Source organism: Tauraco erythrolophus, chromosome 28 (genome assembly GCF_009769465.1).
Source record: "Tauraco erythrolophus isolate bTauEry1 chromosome 28, bTauEry1.pri, whole genome shotgun sequence".
In the NCBI taxonomy this organism is placed as follows: Eukaryota; Metazoa; Chordata; class Aves; order Musophagiformes; family Musophagidae; genus Tauraco; species Tauraco erythrolophus.
Genome location: NC_141492.1, coordinates 1,005,235 through 1,012,609, shown reverse-complemented (window position 1 = coordinate 1,012,609; position 7,375 = coordinate 1,005,235).

Sequence of the window (7,375 nt, the reverse complement as noted above, 5' to 3'; positions counted from 1 at the left end):
CGGGGAGCCTGCCAGCCTTCCCGTGGAGCCAGGGCCGCGAAGGACGGCTGGCTGGCAGGAGACCTCTGCCTTTGTCCACCCAGAGCCTGACACCCCGGCTCGTGCACCCTCTCACTCCCCATCTGTGCTTCTTGCAGCTCCCAGCCATGCGACGACGACACCTGCAGCCCTCGAGCGTTTCACCATCAACTTCACCATCACCAATCTCCCTACAATTCCGACCTGGCGATCCTGGCTCGGCAAAGTTCAACAATACGCGGGGAAGTCATGACCACCATGGTAGGTGGCCCACCGCACGGCCATGGCCGTGCCCCGCCCGTGTTCCTGTCGACCTCAAGGAGCTGCAGGGAGATGGCCAGGGCTTAACTGTGAAACTCTCTCCTCGGCAGCTCGACCGCCTTCTGAAGGAAAGCAGCATTGGCCCCGCTTTCCTTGGATGTGAAACGACAGCCTTCAGGTATGGGTCGCACGCGGTGTCCCTTTGCAGGTCCGTCCCAGGATCGGGTCCGGGGCCCGTCACGCTCCTGCTCTGTTGCCGCCTTCAGTAGAGAGGCAGGAGGTCCCTGATGCCCGCGTGCCTCAGGACCATCTTTTGGTGCCTCCCGCCTCGGGGCCTCCCCTCGCTGCCTGCCCTCTCGCCTCCGCATGGAGACGGCATAGCCCCCAGGCCACTCCAAAGTCCTGCCTGGCCCCGTGCTTCCTGAAGAGCCGCAGGGCGTGAGTGGAGGCAGCAGAGGCATGGCCGGCAGCCCCGCACGCACGGCTTGGGAAGGCAGTGCTTGCGTTGCCGCGCAGGGACGGCTGCGGAAGCCCCAGGCCTGGCCTTGAGCGAGAGGCGCAGAGGCGGGGTGCTCAGGCACGGCGCTGTGTTTTCCAGGCCGGTGAGGCAAGGGACGACACGGGGGTGGACGCCGTCTGCACCTACAGGAAGGAGCCCTCCCCCCGCCCTTGGACAGGGTGGGCCTTTACCACGAAGTGAGCAACAAGACGGGAGGCATCATGCGGCTGGGCCCCTACAGCCTGGACAAGGACAGCCTCTACGTCAACGGTGACCTACGCTCCCTGTCTGCCTCCTCTGCTGTCCCGTGGCAGCCTTCCCCAGGCCTGCCCCGTCTCCGTGCCCAACTCCAGCTCACGACCCTCTCCCTCTTTTCCCAGGTTACAACGAACAGCCAGTCCTGCCCAGTGAGTACCTTGCGGGAGCGGGCTGGGCTCGCAAGGCAGCGAGTGCCTGGCGGGGGTCTTCTCTCGGGCAGAGGCGGAAGGGTTCCAGGGCTCGTCAGCCCTGGGGCAAGCGGGGAGCCTGCCAGTTCCCCGTGGAGACCAGGGCCGCGAAGGACGGCTGGCTGGCAGGAGACCTCTGCCTTTGTCCACCCAGAGCCCTGACACCCCGGCTCGTGCACCCTCTCACTCCCCATCTGTGCTTCTTGCAGCTCCCAGCCATGCGACGACGACACCTGCAGCCCTCGAGCGTTTCACCATCAACTTCACCATCACCAATCTCCCCTACAATTCCGACCTGGCGACTCCTGGCTCGGCAAAGTTCAACAAGACGAGGGAAGTCATGACCACCATGGTAGGTGGCCCACCGCACGGCCATGGCCGTGCCCGTGTGTTCCTGTCGACCTCAAGGAGCTGCCGGGAGATGGCCAGGGCTTAACTGTGAAACCTCTCTCCTCGGCAGCTCGACCGCCTTCTGAAGGAAAGCAGCATTGGCCCCGCTTTCCTTGGATGTGAAACGACAGCCTTCAGGTATGGGTCGCACGCGGGTGTCCCTTTGCAGGTCGTACCAGGATCGGGTCCGGGGGCCCGTCACGCTCCTGCTCTGTTGCCGCCTTCAGTAGAGAGGCAGGACGTGTCCCTGATGGCCGCGTGCCTCAGGACCATCTTTTGGTGCCCTCCCGCCTCGGGGCTCCCCTCGCTGCCTGCCCTCTCGCCTCCGCATGGAGGACGGCATAGCCCCCAGGCACTCCAAGTCCTGCCTGGCACCGTGCTTCCTGAAGAGCCGCAGGGCGTGCGTGGAGGCAAGCAGAGGCATGGCCGGCAGCCCCGCACGCACGGCTTGGGAAGGCAGTGCTGCGTTGCCGCGCAGGGACGGCTGCGGAAGCCCCCAGTCCTGGCCTTGAGCGAGAGGGCGCAGAGGCGGGGTGCTCGGCACGGCGCTGGTTTTCCAGGCCGGAGTGAGGCAAGGGGACGACACGGGGGTGGACGCCGTCTGCACCTACAGGAGGAGCCCTCCGCCCTCCGCCCTTGGACAGGGTGGGCCTTTACCACGAAGTGAGCAACAAGACGGAGGCATCATGCGGCTGGGCCCCTACAGCCTGGACAGGACAGCCTCTACGTCAACGGTGACCTACGCTCCTCTGTCTGCCTCCTCTGCTGTCCCGTGGCAGCCTTCCCAGGCCTGCCCCGTCCCCGTGCCCAACTCCAGCTCATGACCCTCTCCCTCTTTTCCAGGTTACAACGAACAGCCAGTCCTGCCCAGTGAGTACCTTGCGGGAGCGGCTGGGCTAGCAAGGCAGCGAGTGCCTGGCGGGGGTCTTCTCTCCGGCAGAGGCGGAAGGTTCCAGGGCTCGTCAGCCCTGGGGCAAGCGGGGAGGCCTGCCAGCCTTCCCCGTGGAGACCAGGGCGCGAAGGACGGCTGGCTGGCAGGAGACCTCTGCCTTTGTCCACCCAGAGCCCTGACACCCCGGCTCGTGCACCCTCTCACTCCCCATCTGTGCTTCTTGCAGCTCCAGCCATGCGACGACGACACCTGCAGCCCTCGAGCGTTTCACCATCAACTTCACCATCACCAATCTCCCCTACAATTCCGACCTGGCGACTCCTGGCTCGGCAAAGTTCAACAATACGCGGGGAGTCATGACCACCATGGTAGGTGGCCCACCGCATGGCCATGGCCGTGCCCGCCCGTGTATTCCTGTCGACCTCAAGGAGCTGCAGGGAGATGGCCAGGCTTAACTGTGAAACCCTCTCTCCTCGGCAGCTCGACCGCCCTTCTGAAGGAAAGCAGCATTGGCCCCCGCTTTCCTTGGATGTGAAACGACAGCCTTCAGGTAGGGTCGCACGCGGGTGTCCCTTTGCAGGTCCGTCCCAGGATCGGGTCCGGGGGCCCGTCACGCTCCTGCTCTGTTGCCGCCTTCAGTAGAGAGGCAGGACGTGTCCCTGATGCCGCGTGCCTCAGGACCATCTTTTGGTGCCTCCCGCCTCGGGGCCTCCCCTCGCTGCCTGCCCTCTCGCCTCCGCATGGAGACGGCATAGCCCCCAGGCCACTCCAAAGTCCTGCTGGCCCCGTGCTTCCTGAAGAGCCGAGGGCGTGAGTGGAGGCAGCAGAGGCATGGCCGGCAGCCCCGCACGCACGGCTTGGGAAGGCAGTGCTTGCGTTGCCGCGCCAGGGACGGCTGCGGAAGCCCCCAGGCCTGGCTTGAGCGAGAGGGCGCAGAGGCGGGGTGCTCAGGCACGGCGCTGTGTTTTCCAGGCCGGTGAGGCAAGGGGACGACACGGGGGTGGACGCCGTCTGCACCTACAGGAAGGAGCCCTCCGCCCCGCCCTTGGACAGGGTGGGCCTTGTACCACGAAGTGAGCAACAAGACGGGAGGCATCATGCGGCTGGGCCCCTACAGCCTGGACAAGGACAGCCTCTACGTCAACGGTGACCTACGCTCCTCTGTCTGCCTCCTCTGCTGTCCGTGGCAGCCTTCCCCAGGCCTGCCCCGTCTCCGTGCCCAAACTCCAGCTCACGACCCTCTCCCTCTTTTCCCAGGTTACAACGAACAGCCAGTCCTGCCCAGTGAGTACCTTGCGGGAGCGGGCTGGGCTCGCAAGGCAGCGAGTGCCTGGCGGGGGTCTTCTCTCGGGCAGAGGCGGAAGGGTTCCAGGGCTCGTCAGCCCTGGGGCAAGCGGGGAGCCTGCCAGCCTTCCCCGTGGAGACCAGGGCCGAGAAGGACGGCTGGCTGGCAGGAGACCTCTGCCTTTGTCCACCCAGAGCCCTGACACCCCGCTCCGTGCACCCTCTCACTCCCCATCTGTGCTTCTTGCAGCTCCCAGCCATGCGACGACGACACCTGCAGCCCTCGAGCGTTTCACCATCAACTTCACCATCACCAATCTCCCTACAATTCCGACCTGGCGACTCCTGGCTCGGCAAAGTTCAACAATACGCGGGGAGTCATGACCACCATGGTAGGTGGCCCACCGCATGGGCCATGGCCGTGCCCCGCCCGTGTATTCCTGTCGACCTCAAGGAGCTGCAGGGAGATGGCCAGGCTTAACTGTGAAACCTCTCTCCTCGGCAGCTCGACCGCCTTCTGAAGGAAAGCAGCATTGGCCCCGCTTTCCTTGGATGTGAAACGACAGCCTTCAGGTATGGGTCGCACGCTGGGTGTCCCTTGCAGGTCCGTCCAGGATCGGGTCCGGGGGCCCCGTCACGCTCCTGCTCTGTTGCCGCCTTCAGTAGAGAGGCCAGGACGTGTCCCTGATGCCCGCGTGCCTCAGGACCATCTTTTGGTGCCCTCCCGCCTCGGGGCCTCCCCTCGCTGCCTGCCCTCTCGCCTCCGCATGGAGACGGCATAGCCCCAGGCCACTCCAAAGTCCTGCCTGGCCCCGTGCTTCCTGAAGAGCCGCAGGGCTGTGAGTGGAGGCAGCAGAGGCATGGCCGGCAGCCCCGCACGCACGGCCTTGGAAGGCAGTGCTTGCGTTGCCGCGCAGGGACGGCTGCGGAAGCCCTAGGCCTGGCCTTGAGCGAGAGGGCGCAGAGGCGGGGTGCTCAGGCACGGCGCTGTGTTTTCCAGGCGGTGAGGCAAGGGGACGACACGGGGGTGGACGCCGTCGCACCTACAGGAAGGAGCCCTCCGCCCCGCCCTTGGACAGGGTGGGCCTTTACCACGAAGTGAGCAACAAGACGGGAGGCATCATGCGGCTGGGCCCCCTACAGCCTGGACAAGGACAGCCTCTACGTCAACGGTGACCTACGCTCCTCTGTCTGCTCCTCTGCTGTCCCGTGGAAGCCTTCCCAGGCCTGCCCCGTCCCCGTGCCCAAACTCAAGCTCACGACCCTCTCCCTCTTTTCCCAGGTTACAACGAACAGCCAGTCCTGCCCAGTGAGTACCTTGCGGGAGCGGGCTGGGCTCGCAAGGCAGCGAGTTGCCTGGCGGGGGTCTTCTCTCGGGCAGAGGCGGAAGGGTTCCAGGGCTCGTCAGCCCTGGGGCAAGCGGGGAGCCTGCCAGCCTTCCCCGTGGAGACCAGGGCCGCGAAGGACGGCTGGCTGGCAGGAGACCTCTGCCTTTGTCCACCCAGAGCCCTGACACCCCGGCTCGTGCACCCTCTCACTCCCATCTGTGCTTCTTGCAGCTCCCAGCCATGCGACGACGACACCCTGCAGCCCTCGAGCGTTTCACCATCAACTCACCATCACCAATCTCCCCTACAATTCCGACCCTGGCGACTCCTGGCTCGGCAAAGTTCAACAAGACGCGGGAAGTCATGACCACCATGGTAGGTGGCCCACCGCACGGCCATGGCCGTGCCCCGTGTGTTCCTGTCGACCTCAAGGAGCTGCAGGGAGATGGCCAGGGCTTAACTGTGAAACCTCTCTCCTCGGCAGCTCGACCCGCCTTCTGAAGGAAAGCAGCATTGGCCCCGCTTTCCTTGGATGTGAAACGACAGCCTTCAGGTATGGGTCGCACGCGGGTGTCCCTTTGCAGGTCCGTCCCAGGATCGGGTCCGGGGGCCCATCACGCTCCTGCTCTGTGCCGCCTTCAGTAGAGAGGCAGGACGTGTCCCTGATGCCCGCGTGCCTCAGGACCATCTTTTGGTGCCCTCCCGCCTCGGGGCATCCCCTCGCTGCCTGCCCTCTCGCCTCCGCATGGAGACGGCATAGCCCCCAGGCCACTCCAAAGTCCTGCTGGCCCCGTGCCTTCCTGAAGAGCCGCAGGGCGTGAGTGGAGGCAGCAGAGGCATGGCCGGCAGCCCCGCACGCACGGCTTGGGAAGGCAGTGCTTGCGTTGCCGCGCAGGGACGGCTGCGGAAGCCCCAGGCCTGGCCTTGAGCGACGAGGGCGCAGAGGCGGGGTGCTCAGGCACGGCGCTGTGTTTTCCAGGCCGGTGAGGCAAGGGGACGACACGGGGGGGACGCGTCTGCACCTACAGGAAGGAGCCCTCCGCCCCGCCCTTGGACAGGGTGGGCCTTACCACGAAGTGAGCAACAAGACGGGAGGCATCATGCGGCTGGGCCCCTACAGCCTGGACAAGGACAGCCTCTACGTCAACGGTGACCTACGCTCCTCTGTCTGCCTCCTTGCTGTCCTGTGGCAGCCTTCCCCAGGCCTGCCCCGTCCCCGTGCCCAACTCCAGCTCATGACCCTCTCCCTCTTTTCCCAGGTTACAACGAACAGCCAGTCCTGCCCAGTGAGTACCTTGCGGGAGCGGGCTGGCTCCGCAAGGCAGCGAGTGCCTGGCGGGGGTCTTCTCTCGGGCAGAGGCGGAAGGGTTCCAGGGCTCGTCAGCCCTGGGGCAAGCGGGGAGCCTGCCAGCCTTCCCCGTGGGTACCAGGGCCGCGAAGGACGGCTGGCTGGCAGGAGACCTCTGCCTTTGTCCACCCAGAGCCCTGACACCCCGGCTCGTGCACCCTCTCACTCCCAATCTGTGCTTCTTGCAGCTCCCAGCCATGCGACGACGACACCTGCAGCCCTCGAGCGTTTCACCATCAACTTCACCATCACCAATCTCCCCTACAATTCCGACCTGGCGACTCCTGGCTCGGCAAAGTTCAACAATACGCGGGGAGTCATGACCACCATGGTAGGTGGCCCACCGCAATGCCATGGCCGTGCCCCGTGTGTTCTGTCGACCTCAAGGAGCTGCAGGGAGATGGCCAGGGCTTAACTGTGAAACCTCTCTCCTCGGCAGCTCGACCGCCTCTTGAAGGAAAGCAGCATTGGCCCCGCTTTCCTTGGATGTGAACGACAGCCTTCAGGTATGGGTCGCACGCGGGTGTCCCTTTGCAGGTCCGTCCCAGGATCGGGTCCGGGGGCCCGTCACGCTCCTGCTCTGTTGCCGCCTTCAGTAGAGAGGCAGGACGTGTCCCTGATGCCCGCGTGCCTCAGGACCATCTTTTGGTGCCCTCCCGCCTCGGGCCTCCCCTCGCTGCCTGCCCTCTCGCCTCCGCATGGAGACGGCATAGCCCCCAGGCCACTCCAAAGTCCTGCCTGGCCCCGTGCTCCTGAAGAGCCGCAGGGCATGAGTGGAGGCAGCAGAGGCATGGCCGGCAGCCCAGCACGCACGGCTTGGGAAGGCAGTGCTTGCGTTGCCGCGCAGGGACGGCTGCGGAAGCCCCAGGCCTGGCCTTGAGCGAGAGGGCGCAGAGGCGGGGTGCTCAG